The 14,250-nt window shown below is 42.2% G+C and overlaps 1 protein-coding gene across 1 annotated transcript in view; it reads left to right on the top strand.

Annotated features, from left to right (window-relative positions):
- FARS2 (phenylalanyl-tRNA synthetase 2, mitochondrial) overlaps positions 1–14,250 on the top strand; it is a 615,217-nt gene that overhangs the window by 463,542 nt on the left and 137,425 nt on the right. The gene's annotated exons all lie outside the window — the stretch shown is intronic.

Genomic DNA, 14,250 nt, shown 5'->3' with positions numbered 1-14,250 from the left:
GAATCAGGCTGCGAACCTTAGGGTCAGGGTCAGCGGTTCGAAACTACCAGCTGTTCTGCGGGAGAAAGATGAGGCTTTCTGCTCCTGTAAAGATTTACATCCTCGGAAACCCTGTACAGGGTTGCTATGGGTCAGAACCGACTCGACGGCACTTAACAGCAACAACAACATACATATATTAATAGATGAATTCTGCTCTGCAAGCAGGGTCCTGATATGATGCTGTTGGACAAGCACTGGACTGGTGACCATGAGGTTGGCAGTTCAGACCCACCAGCTGCTCTTGGAAACCCTACACAGGGTTGCTATGAGTCGGGACTCACTCAAAGGCACCCCACACCATCACAACAGCCCTGCACATCACCTGTGCTTCTCTTGGGGTTCCTGAGAGTCATTTCCACAATGGGTATTAGACTGTCAACAGAGAGTTGACTCTTTAAAAAATATTTCAGTGCAGCTTACTCTGTCAAAAAACCTCCCGTTTACATGGTGCCTTCTCTTGGCAGGTCCGATTGTACTGACTATAATGTTTCTGCTGAGACTCTCCTTAATTATTCCTATTAGCGAAGACTGGAACTTGGTGGCTTTACTGAATTTACATGTACTTGAGACATTTTTATGTTTCCTGTCCTTTTGTGTCCACACCAAACTATATATCCCAAAGTCTACAGTTTGTGATTGCCTGTTATGGATTGAACCGTACCCCCACAAAACTATGTGTTGTAAATCCTAGCCTCTATGCCTATGGTTACAATCCTATTTGGGAATGAGTTGTCTTTGTTAGGTAAATGAAACAGGATTAGTAGAAGGCGTATCTTGAGTCAATCTCTTTAGAGTTATAAAAGAGATTATAATAAGCAAGCTAGCAAGCAGAGAAAATTGATGCCAAGCCATAGGAAGATTACCCAGGAGTAGAAGCTCAAAGCAACACGGACTTTCTTCCAGAGAAAGGAAGCCGTCCCCTAGAGCCAGTGCATAGAATTTGGACTTCAAACTTCCTAAACTGTAAGACAATTAATTTATGTCTGTTAAAGCCACCCATTTATGTCATAGGATCACTAGGATAACCAAGACAATGCCGATAGAAAAGATTTGAACGTTCACACACTATAAATAACAAGTGTCAGTGAACTCATTATTGGAAATCCTGAGGTAATTACTTTCTGACTTAGTTAGGGGGTGTATGGTGGCGTAAGCTAAAATTATTCCATCTTGAGACAAACCCTGAGATGGCTGTTATAGTTAAATATAATTCATTTGCAGCATGTTTATTATATTTAAATTTAACTAATTTAAGGCTTCTTGCTGGCCAACAGATGAGGAGGAGAAGTTCCAGCATTCCTGAGTCCCACTAGGAAGAAAATGAGGCACCACAGCTGAGTTTTTAGAACATGACATAAGACTTACTCCCACTCTGTCTCCCTTCTTCCTGTCCCCAGAGCTGGATGGATTTGCTGCAGAAAGTAGTTGACTAATGAGTTTTTCAGTCATTAATGTGGTATAGCAAGGGGAACGTTCAGACTTTAACTGAGGTGTTCTGGTAAGTTCTCTGCCCTATTTCAACTTTAAATCCTCTGAAGTTATAGAATCTTTGTGATGTTATCTGATTTCTCAACAAAGATTTGCTCTCCAACTTCCATGCCCCTTTCCTCTCAAAATCATAGGAGCAACTTGGGTATGTTTTTCTTCCTAGGCCTTCAAGCCTAGAAAAGTGTTTGCTCTGGAAAAGGAAAAAAATATATAAATGAAGGAACTCTTCAAGGAACCAAATTTGTGTTTATAAGTAATGGTTTAACTTTTTAAAAGAAGTTTTCACTACCTGAGTACTTTTCAGAATAGATTTTGTCTCATGAGACTACATCTGGACTAGCTGGGTTACCCTACTGAAGCTGTTGAGGGGATACCTCTCTGAGAAATGGTCCCAAATTTGAAGGTCTCAGAAGAAACAAAATTCTGATCTTTATGAAGAATGAATATTTGAAAAAAAATATTACCCTGTTTTCCCATAAAAATGCCATGTGTATACTCTGGGAATGCATGTACTTTTCTAATTCTGGTAGCTGGAAAAAGTCTAGAGGTGGATGAGTGAATGAACAGGGAAGTTAGGTGATTTGGATGTGAAATTGGAGTTAGAAAACAATAAAGTCTCTTTACCTTGTCTTCGTCAAAGTTAAAGTTGGTATTGAGCCTGTAGAATCTAATGTGGGTTGCTTGGATGAGATAAGTACTTAAGCAAATTCCCTATGCAAAGCTAGCAGTTCAGCACACTCTCCTATGCCAGTGACCCACCCAAGACTTCAGCCCTACTGGTCAATCCAGTGCTCTTAACATTGTACCATAATCCTTCTGGAAACTTCCCTTGTCTGCTTCGTTTGGCCATAGGAATGGTTTTTGATTTATTAACAGGCAAACTGCGATTTAAAAAGTAAACTGTCAGTTACATAATCTCAGGGCAGGTTAACTTTTCCAGAATTCTGGTCTCAAAGTAAAGATTCAGTTGAAGGTATTAAAATTCAGAAGAAAAGAATACAGCTTCTCACACCTCCCTCATACCCCTACTCCCCCCACCACCACCCTTGAAAATAGCATCTGAGGTATCATTTTATCTGAGTCACTGCTTGGTGTGATCCATGGCTAGGTTGCAACTGGACCTGTCAGAATGAGGCCACAGTGATTCATGATAGAAACTCAGCTTGGTTACCATTGACAACATATGCTTTTTTCTATTCTTTTCCTAGAGTTTGGGTGACACCATATTTTGCCTCTGGAGGGAATTACCTTTTCTACAAGGAGCTCTGGTAGCGTAGTGGTTATGAATCGGGCTGTGAACCTTAAGGTCAGCAGTTCGAAACTACTAGCTGTTCCGCGGGAGAAAGATGAGGCTTTCTGCTCCCGTAAAGATTTACAGACTCAGAAACCCTGTACAGGGTCGCTATGAGTTGGAACCGACTCCACGGCATACAACAACAACAACAAACCTTTCTACAGTAATAATACTGAGATGAGATAAAAACAAATCCACCAGCAGGAAGTCGATTCTGATTCTTAGCAACACTATAGGGTATAGTGGAGTCCTGATGTGGTGTGTTAATGCTCTGGGCTGCAAGGCTGGTTTGAACCAAAAGGTTGGTAGTTCAAGTTTACCAGTCACTCCCCAGAAACAGGGACTCAATAAGTCGGAACCGACTCAACAGCTCTTAACAGCAACAACAACAACAACAACATAGGGCAGAGTAGGACTGCTCCATAGGTTTGCTGAAACTGTAAATCTTACTAAAGCTGACTGCCTCATCTTTCTTCTGCAGAGCAGCTCATGGGCTTGAACTGCTGGTCTTGCGACTATTAGCCCAATGTTCAGACCACTGTAGCGCCATCGAGTCAGGTCCTACTTATAGTGACCCTGTATAGGGTTTCCAAGTAGTGGGTAGTGGGTTTGAATCACCAGTCTTGCAGTTAGCAATCCAGTGCTTGCCCTATGGTGTCAATGTTGTTGTGAAGTGCCGTCATGTCAGTTCCAACTCATAGTGACCCTGTATAGGGTTTCCAAGGAGCCGCTGGTGAGCTTGATTCGCCCACCTTGCAGTTCAAGCCAACCTTGCAATCCAGCACATTAACCCGCAGCACCACAGTCTCCTTACAGTGTCAATAATGAACTCTCTTAGGTCCTTCCTCTGTGCCACACAGAATTCTTACCCATTAAATAAGGTAAGTCGTGCATAATTAGCATAACCAAAGACTTATGGAGCCTTTTCTGATGCCCTCTAGGATAAACACTGGAGTACTAACCATGTGGTTGGCAAGTCAAACCTACCATATACTCTTTGGAAACCCTGTGCAGAGTTGCTATGAGTCAGAACCAACTCGATCAAACGGAACAACAAGCATTTCAGCTTAATACCAAGGCCAACCTATCAGCCAAGTACTCAGGTCCCTTTGGTATGTCCCAGGCTGTTTTTCCCATCAAGGAGAGGCAAAAGATTGCCTAAATGCAGCTCCTACCTTACAGAACATTGGAAAACATAAGCCAATGAAAGAAGTACCCCAGCCTCCTCACATTGACTAGAGTCATATATATGTCTTGTTTTTGTTAAGTGTTATTGAGTCAATTCTGACCCATAATGACCCTGTATAGGGTTTCCAAGGAGCAGCTGGTGAGCTTGAACCACTGACATTGCAGTTCAAACAACTCTGCAGCCTGATGCATTTGCCCACAGCACCACACTGGGACTCCTCTACCTTCTAATAATTTGTGCCTTGAGGACAGAAGCCACTTCTTGGATGTCTCTTTGCATATTGCTTAGCGCATATTTAGGGGATCAGTCATGTTTATGGAACTGTAGATAACAGGCACCGCTTCCAGCACCTACTTGTGCAATCTGAACCACTCAGACAGCACACCATTCCTTTGCCCATCCCTATGGCATCGGGATTCACAGGGCCAGAAACTTGGGCCTGTGTACCCTGGAGCAATAGTCTGGAGAAGGGAAAGGCGGTCCCTGTTAGCAAGAATGCAGTTACAGTGTTTTATTTAGAAGATTGAACTTGGGCAATAAAGAATGCTGTGCTCTCTGGCACATGCAAAAAATTCAACTAAACTTGGGCTAGTTTCACTGGTGCCAGCTTTTGGAAGTGAGGGGCAGATATAAGAAGCAGTGGGACCGACTTTGCAAGAAATAAAGCTGTTTATTTAGCTGCAGTGTCTGTGATGCTTGTATCAGATAAACACACTTTTATTGGAAATCTAGAATAGAGTTTCCCAAAGAGGGTGCTTCAGTACACAGTGTATGGAGATTGAATTGCAGATGTGCCAAGATAACCATCTCCTCAGCTCTCTGGATGCCTGGAGTGTGGGACAGATTTCAGATTGGTACATATAATCATAGATATATGTGTACATACATACATGATGCACGGAGGGAAGGAGAGAAAGATAAAGTGAATAGATGGGTGGATGGATGTGTAGGTACGTAGATAGGTAGAGACAGAGAGAATAGGATGGATGATAGATGGAAGAGTGGATGGACAGACATACAGCCATCAAAATACATAAAGATACCAACTGTGCTTGTCTCTAATGATGGATGGATGTTGTTGTTAGGTGCTGCCAAGTCAGTTCTGACTCTTAGCAACCAAAACAAAACATTGTTTGGTTCTGCATCATCCTTAAAATCGTCGTTGTATGTGAGCCCATTGCTGTTGCCACTGGACCAATTCATCTTGCTGGGGATCTTCCTCTTTTGCTGATCCTCCATGTTACCAAGCTTAATGTCCTTCTCCAGGGACTGGTACCTCCTGATAACATGTCCAAAGTATGAAATATGAAGTCTTGCCTTCCTGGTTTCTGAGGAGCATTCTGACTATACTTTTCCAACACAGATTTGTTTGTTCTTCTGGCAGTCCTAGTACTTTTAATATTCTTTTCCTACACATTAATCCAAATGTGCCGATTCTTCTATGGTCTTCCTTATCATTGTCCAACTTTCACATGCATATGTTGTTGTTAAGTGTTGTTAAGTCGATTTCGACCCATAGTGACCCTGTATAGGGTTTCCAAGGAGCAGCTGGTTAGGCTACTAAAAATACCATGGCTTGGATCAGGCCATCTTTGTATTCTTTGTTCTTGAATACTTTAAAGAGGTCTTGTGCAGCTGGTTTGCCTATGCAATATGTCATTTGATCTCTTGAACTGCTGTTTCAATGAGTGTTGATTATAGATACAAGGAAAATAAAGTCTTTGACAACTTCAATCTTTTCTCCATTTATCATGATGTTATTTATTGGTCTAGTTGTAAGGATTTTTGTTTTCTTTACAAAACCCATACCAGGTCCAACCCATACCAAAGACTGTGGTCTTTGATCTGGTATTTTAAGTCCTCTTTGCTTTCAGCAAGCAAGGTTGTATCATCTGCATATTGCAGGTTGTTAACAAGTCTTCCTCCAATCCTGATGCCATATTCTTTATATAATCCAGCTTCTCGGATTATGTGCTCAGCATACAGATTGAATAAGTATGGCGAAAGAATGCAACCCCACACACCTTTCCTAAGTTTAAACCTTTTAGCCAAGATCCATCTGACTTCAACAGTGATTCTGTTTCTGGCAGTTCCTTTCTACCATTTTTGAATTGTCTTCAACAAAATTTTACTTGCAATGGGGCATATGACATCCAGTAATGTTGTGTTTTTTTGTTTTTATCATTTATTGTGAACTATGTGATAGTTTACATGGGAGAACATTAGTTTTATATTCATCCTATCATATATCGTTTCATTGCCATGGTTACAATCCCCTCCATGTATCATCAACCAACCGAAGTTTATACTGTACAAGCCTGCCCCCCGGTTGTCAGCACACAGCCCCTCTCCCTCCCTGGGTCTAAAGTCCCCAGCTGCTCCATCTCTCCACGTCATCATCTTTGCCTCCATCTCTGGCATCACTGCTTCTCTGGATAGGGTCCTGCTCTCTGCTCTTCTCCCTTAATGGTCGCAGGGACCTCTACTCCTAGACTGCAAAGTTAATCACTCCCCTCCTTGCTACAAAATGTCTACCTTTACATTTCCAACCCTCACAATCAGTCACTATTGTATCACATTATTCACTATTGTATCACAAGAGACAATCCTCATTTCCTTTCATCAGCCCCGCCTAGACAGATTGGATACTACTCAGTGGAGAGTCTACCTTTCTCTACGCCCTCTGGATCTATTAATGTTTTTGATGTGGCGCTGTAGGCTAAGCACTGGACTGCTAACCACAAAGTCCATGGTTCAAACCCACCAGCTGCTCCTCAGAAATCTTACACAGGGTTGCTATGAGTTGAAACCAATTCAATGGCACTCAACAATCATAATAATATTCGTATATTTGGATTTTTCTATAATCAGTATGAATTAATAATACAAATTTTTTAATCCAGATATTTTAGCTAAAAAGTAGATACTATCCAGAATATTGAATGGAGACTTCTGTGTCAAAGGTTTATGTATATGCTATATTCAAACTCAGACTTGAAAACTACTTGGCCTAGTATTATCTCCTCTTTTTCTGTCAGCTTAAAAATGACTGTTTTCATACTGTGCATTCTCTTTGAAAAACAAAACAATTAGGAAAGCATACGTCAGATGTCACAAATCAGAGAAATAGTTGTGTATTGATGGACTACGCCATTTATTTTCTTTGCATCTAAACTAATATTGGTAGCAGCCCAAACAAGAGACATTTTTTTCCCCATTTTTAACTATCCTCATCAAGTTTATTTTTTGTTAAGAGTGTGATTTATGGAAGTAGTAAGAGAAAGCTTTTGGCCAGATGTTAGGTCTGCTTGGCAAAGCCCCACTGAACATTATAAGTAGTGTTTGATGTGTGAGTGAAATGGACCCGCACTAAAGCAATGAACTGTTGTTGTTGTTAGGTGCTGTAGAGTCAGTTCCGGCTCATAGTGACCCTCTGCACAACAGAAGGAAACCCTGCCGGGTCCTGCACCACTCTCACAGTTGCTGTGTTTGAGCCCATCATTGCTGACACTGTGCCAATCCATCTCTTTGTGGAGTTCCTCCTTTTCGCTGATCCTCCACTTTACCAAGCATGATGTCCTCCTCTAGGGACTGGTCCTTCCTGACAATATGCCCAAAGTATGAGAGATGAAGTCTTGCCACCCTCACTTCTAAGGAACATTCTGGTTACACTTCTTCAAAAACAATGGAAGTTTCCAGTCTCATCTTCCACTTACCCAGCAAGTATAGACAAGGAGTGATTTTTTGAGGGCTCATATTTTATGGCAAGTTACATTTGTTTTCTAGACAAAAGTTCTGTGAACGCCTGATCTCTTTTCCATTAGCTCAGGTTCATAAGGGGGCAGGGTGGGAATGCCTGCAACCAAAATCAGTTCGATATTGTTAAGTTCTGGGGGAACTACTATTTTTGCCTCTCCGGCCTTATAAAATACTTCCATATATGGAATTGTGGCATTTTAGTACTTTGGGATTTTTAAGAGATTGTCTGATACAGTTCTTCCATTATTCAATAAGAAAATTGAGACCAACACTGACAAAACGAAATGCCCCCAATCATAGAAGTGGTTAGTGTCTCTTTTTAGTCCTGGTGTGGCGCTGTGGGTTAATGTGCTGGACTGCAAAGTCGGTTTGAAGCACAAGCTCGGAGGTGTAAGCTCACCAGCCACTCCTCAGAAACTCTAGACAGGGTTGCTATACGTTGGAATCAACTCAACAACACAACAACAAGAAAACCAATAAGCACTGGACTATGATCCACAAGGTCCACGGTTGTAGCTTGCCAGCCACTCCATGTGCGAAAGATGAGGCTTTCTGCTCCCACACAGATTTAAAGCCTCAGAACCCTATGCAGGGTCACTATGAGTTGGAATCAACTTGGCAACATGTAACAACAACAACAATAGTCTAGGTCTAAGATTTCCCAATTATTGTGGGAAATTAAAAAAAAAAATTTGTAAACTGCATAAAAAAAATGGGAATAGAAATTACAAACAGCTTAATGCAACATAGGTGGTTAATCTATGATGAAATTTGATGAAAAATTTATTTGCTAAACTAACCTATTGAGTTGGATTCCTGGTGTGGCATTGTAGGGTCAGCCCTGGGTTGTTTACCAGAAGATCAGCAATTGTAACCCACCAGCTGCTCCTTGTAAACCCAATACAGGCTCACTATGAGTTGGAACTGACTCAATGGCACTTAATAACAACACCTATTGAGCCAGTAAGAGAACTTCCCCTTGTACATATACACATAGGAGTGCAGTGGCTCTGGAGGATAAGCACTGGACTGTGAGCCATAACATCCATGGTTTGAGCCCACCAGCTTCCCCTGGGAGAAAGATGAAACTTTCTGCTCCCACAAAGATTTACAGCCTCAGAAACCCTATACGGGGTCACTATGTATTGGATCTGACTTGACAGCATGTAACAGCAACAACATGAGCACACATATCCATGTAGACACTGGGAAATATGTCGCTGGTCAGGGAACAAGTGTTCCAAGTAATACATATGCTGATTATCATGTGGTTCCAATTTCCAGGGCTCTGTTCAAAGAACAAAGAAAATGCACTCCTAGCAGCACTGCTGAAGGAGCTCTGGTAGCGTAGTGGTTACGAATTGGGCTGCGAACCGTAAGATCAGCAGTTCGAAACTACCAGCTGTTCCGTGGGAGAAAGATGAGGCTTTCTGCTCCCGTAAAGATTTACAGCCTCGGAAACCCTGTACAGGGTCACTGTGAGTCGGAACCGACTCCACAGCACATAACCAGCCAACCAACCAAGCAGCACTGCTGAGGTGAGAAAGTCATACAAACCTGTGTGCATGTGTTCAGACACCAGTATAATTTTGTCTACAGTAATCCTTTTTATGCATGAAATGGTACCTGCCATTCCATATGTAACACGTCTAGTGTGAAAAGAATCCTGCTAAACAAGGATAAATCATAAAGCCAACTGGACTAGGAACACTATCCGCTATCTATATGGTATGTCTCACTCTGGATTTGTGTTTCCAACATTCTCCTAACACATTTTGAAAAGCTAGCACAGAGAGCATTATGAGACGCCGAGTATAATTGCCTTGGAGAGTTCATCTTTACCAACATCTAATAAAAGCTTTAGAGATCATTCATGGATACCTTATTGAAGACACCATGTGAGCTCGTGGTTCCACTGCTAACATAGCCATCAGGAAGTCCATTTCATTCCCTTTGGCATATCGCAGAATTGGTTTACTGTGTCACTATGTAATACATATATTGAACAGCATCCTGGATACAATTGTGGCATATACTACCTTGAAAGTACAATGGAAATCATTACTTTTCTCCCAAACCCAAACCTAAGCCATTACTATCACGTCAATACCAATTCCTGACAACCCAGTAGGACAGAGCAGAACTGCCCCAGATGGTTTCCAAGACTGTATATCCTGATGGAAGCCAACTCTTCTTTCTCCTGCAGAGCAGCTGGTGGGTTTGAACTTTCAACCTTTTGGTTAGCAGGCAAGTGCTTAACCACTTTGCCAACAGGACTCCTTTTTCTCCCACCTAAATCTTGGTATGATGCTGTAGAATAAACACCACACTGCTAACCACAAGGTCAGCAGTTCAAACCTACCAGTGGCTCCTCAGAAACCAGGGTGCTGTGAATCGGAACTGAGTTGATGGCACTAAGAGCAATCTGGTGGCCTGGTTTGGGATCTGATTTAATTCTCCATCACATCCTCATAAAACTCTTTCAGAAAACAGAGCTAACCAGAGAACATCCATAATGTCTCATTAAGGTAGTGTGTATGCCTTGTGTCTCCCTGCAATGCATTAAAGGATGGCAAATAGGATTTTCTACAAAAAGAACATAAAGCAGTTCAATGAAGTGCATATCTGAATGTCAAAGTATTTTGTTTAATTATCTATGAAATGCTTCTAAGCTAATAGGCTCAGCCTGAATTTTCATTCTGTATTCTTAAAGTTGTTGTTGTTAAGGGCCATCGAGTCAGCTCTGACCCATAGTGACCCTGTATAGGGTTTCCAAGAAGCAGCTGGTGAGCTTGAACCACCGACCTTGCAGTTCAAACAGCTTTGCAGTGTGGCACATTAACCCACAGCGCCCCCCCCCCCAGGACTCCCTAGTTTTACGGCACAATGCTATTATTCAGTCTTACATGTACACCCCGTCTTGCTGTGGTGTTGACTCCCAGACTCCCTCCCCCTCTCTGGTGTCAGTCCCATGATATTTGGGGCTTATTGCAGTCAATATAGACTTATGTGAGCTAACTCAAATGTCTCAATATTTACCTAGTACAAAGAAAATTCTATTTGAGAAGACCACAGAGTATGATAATCTTTTCTGAAACAACTAAGAGATGGTTATTTCGGTTGGAGAAACTTTTTTGCCTTACTTTACTGGTGGTGGTGCAGTGGTTGCTAACCAGGAAGCTCAGCGGTTCAAACCCACCAGTTGCATTGTGGGAGGAGGATGAGGCAGTGTACTTCTATAAAGATTTATAGCTTTGAAAATCATATAGGGCAGTTCTACTGGCCCACTGGGTCACTGTGAATTGGACGGAATCAACTTGACAGTCGTAGGTTTTGGTTTCAGAGTGACCAAAATAGTTCTTTAAACATGTGTTTCTTTCTGTTCTTTTACAGTCAGTTTATAGTCAACTGTTGTTGTTAAGTGCCATGGAGTCAGTTCTGACTCATAACAACCCTATATAGGGTTTCCAAGGGTTTCCAAGCTAGTGGGTTTGAACCACTGACCTTGCAGCCCAGTGCATTATCCTTTATAGCCAACTTTCTTCCATCTCCTTCTGTTTGTCTTTCAACAAGGTCTTTTGCCACCTTCCTTCACTACAGAGTACAGATACCCCACTTCTGGCTTTCCCTCTTGCACCATGTTGTTGTTGTTAAGTGCCATCAAGTTGGTTCCAACTCCTAGTGACCGTGTACAGGGTTCCCAAGGAGAAACTGGTGAGCTTGATCACTAACCTTGTGGTTCAAACGGTCTTTGCAGTCCAGCGCATTAACCCACAGTGCTTCCCCAGGATCTGGTAAAGACACTGACAATGAGCCAACTTGATAAAAGTCTGTTAAACCAGACATCCCAGATAATTGAGCATGTATGTGTTCTGTCCCCAAAACGTTCTAACAATTAGAACCAAAGCACAGAGAAACAGATGGTGATGGTTATGTGCCGTGGAGTCAGTTCCGATTTGAAGTGACCCTGCATAGGATTTCCAAAGCTGTAAATTCTTATGGGAGCAGAAAGTCTTATCTTTATCCCATGAAATGACTGGTAGTTTCAGACTGCTGACCTTGAGATTAGCAGTCTGACATGTAACCACTACGGTACCAGAGCTCCTTAGAGAAACAGACAGCTGTTTTCAGTAACCAGCCCTCCTTTGTGGGAAGAAGTCACACAAATGCTGGAAGAATCCTTGTGAGGGAAGTGACCTTGCAGCACTGCCTTTGAACCTTAACCTTGCTGACATGAGAACATCAACTTCAGCACCACACAGGAAGACAGTGCAGAGACTTTTACAAACATCCAGAGTTACAGTGAGTTCCTCTGTATGCTTATAGAATAGGATGTAAATGAGTATACATTTCTAGAGCCCCTGGGTGGGACAAACAGCTAAGCACTTGACTACTAAGTGAAAGGTTTGAATCTACCTAGAGGCAGCTCAGAAGACAGGCCTGGAGATGTGCTTCTGAATGGTCACAGCCTTGGGAACCCTACAGAGCCCAGTTTTAGCCTGCACACAGGGACTTACCATATGTGGGGAACGAACAGCCTGAGGGCTTCTAATGGTTAGATTTCTAACAGTTCTAATGTTGGCTTGCAGTCAATAACTATGGAATGAATGAATGGGAATGTCAGAGAATCAGCTAATACAGGTGGCAATGATGAGAGTAGGAATTCAAATAGTAATGTTGAAGAAATGAGTGGGCATAAAAAGCAGTGAGAAAAAAATTAAGAGAACGTGGTTGAGAAGGGAGTCCATGACCTGAAGGTTTTGAATTGAGCAAAAGGGAAAATCCAAGTGGCAGGGGTAGAACTAGGGAACGGAACAAGAGACATTTTATGAGGGAAACTAACAAATATACTTTTAGACAAGTTTAATGCAAGCCTATGAACAGTTTGTGGAAGCATTTTCCTCAAAGAAGCAGTGTCTTCACTGCCTCTTTTCTGCCCTCTTAATTCTCACCCACTCATCATGACCCGCCAGGCCCTGGAAATCTGATTTTAGATGAATTGTCCTGGTGTGGCACTGTAGCAGTCCAAACCCACCAGCCACTCCTCAGAAACCCTATACAGGGTAGCTGCGAGTCAGACGCTTAACAACAACAACAACAACAAATGAACTATTTTATAGACGTAGCAGATATATATGTTCTAAAGAGCATTTCCGTCCATTGTTGGAGGTCTCCATCCTTTGCAGGCTTGGGAGAAGCAGAAGCTGTGAGAGAGAGAAAGATCATCAGGGACGGGTGTGTCCAGGTATTCATGGAGGCCAGCTCTCCAAGCTTAGCCAGTGTCTAGCCTACAGGAGGGTAACTTCCTACATGGGCTCACCCCTTATGCCTTGGCGTACTTTGGAGGCACTAAGTCCACATCAGAAAAGATGATTTTTACAGCCTGTATTGTAAATTCTGTGCCTAAGCCCCCACTGCTGATAACCTTTGCATTTCTGAGCAAATAATGTCTGATGGGGGAAGCCCACCTCATTTCACAACAGCACTAAAGCTGCTGGGCACCATTTCTGTCTGTGTCTTTAGAATCTGCCTCATCAGTCACTGGAGCCTGAAGCCCATCTGATTTCTACATCCTTTCCATCCTATTAGCAAAGGTGAAGACAGGTCCATTTAACAATGATCTGTAGTAAAACCTGCAAAAGCCAGACCCTGTGTAAGGCAAGAAGTTATCAGAGAAGGAAAACGTAAATATTTTCCACTAAAATGAGCAATAGAAAAGTGGTAAGTTTACTGCACCTTGTTAAAAGCAGAAAATTTACAAGACCCAGAAAACCAAGGGCGTCCCATTGAGTTCTGGCTCTCACAGATTTCACTGTACAAACTTCAAGGAAAATAACCTGGTATAGGCTCTTTAAAGTCTGTGCATTCCAAAGAGAATATTGTAAATAATTCATTTTCTATTTTCAGCCTCTGTTCTCCAAAGTTTTGGAACAGATCTCTAAAATTTCCAAGAACTTCTCTGAAAGTTGAATTCTGATAATGGAATGCAGAGAAACCCGGCATGTGATTCCTTTATGTCCTTGTCCACAGTTGGTGTGGTGATCAAACAAATTCAGCTGCAGTCCTGTCTTGATCCTTGGCTTCCCTGGATCAGAACTCAGTGTTCAGAAGACATTGAGTTATAGTCAGAATAGTTGACTGAGCCCAAGGAACACACTGCCTGAGGCCTTTCCTTAGGAAATGGTCTCACAAATGTGCTCTGGTGAAGAGATGATATGCTGCAGGTGACCTTCTATTGAAAGGCAGTGAACAGAGGTGACAAAAGAAACTTTTCGCTTTCTACAGTTTCCTTGAGGCTATGCTTTTTAGGGTGATACCCGTTGGATCCATGGAGACCATGTCTGTGTACAACGTTAAAACTAGGTCCTCAAAATTGAGTAATCATTGACCTCTGGGGTCTAAGACAGTGTTTGTAGCCAATGTGTGTCCTGAGATCACCAGCCTTCTAGCATACTTTCCTGTAAAAAAAAAAAAAAAA

This window comes from Chrysochloris asiatica, unplaced genomic scaffold (genome assembly GCF_000296735.1).
Source record: "Chrysochloris asiatica unplaced genomic scaffold, ChrAsi1.0 scaffold00060, whole genome shotgun sequence".
In the NCBI taxonomy this organism is placed as follows: Eukaryota; Metazoa; Chordata; class Mammalia; order Afrosoricida; family Chrysochloridae; genus Chrysochloris; species Chrysochloris asiatica.
Note: the sequence above shows the minus strand (reverse complement) of the source record. Positions and strands in the feature narration are given on the sequence as shown.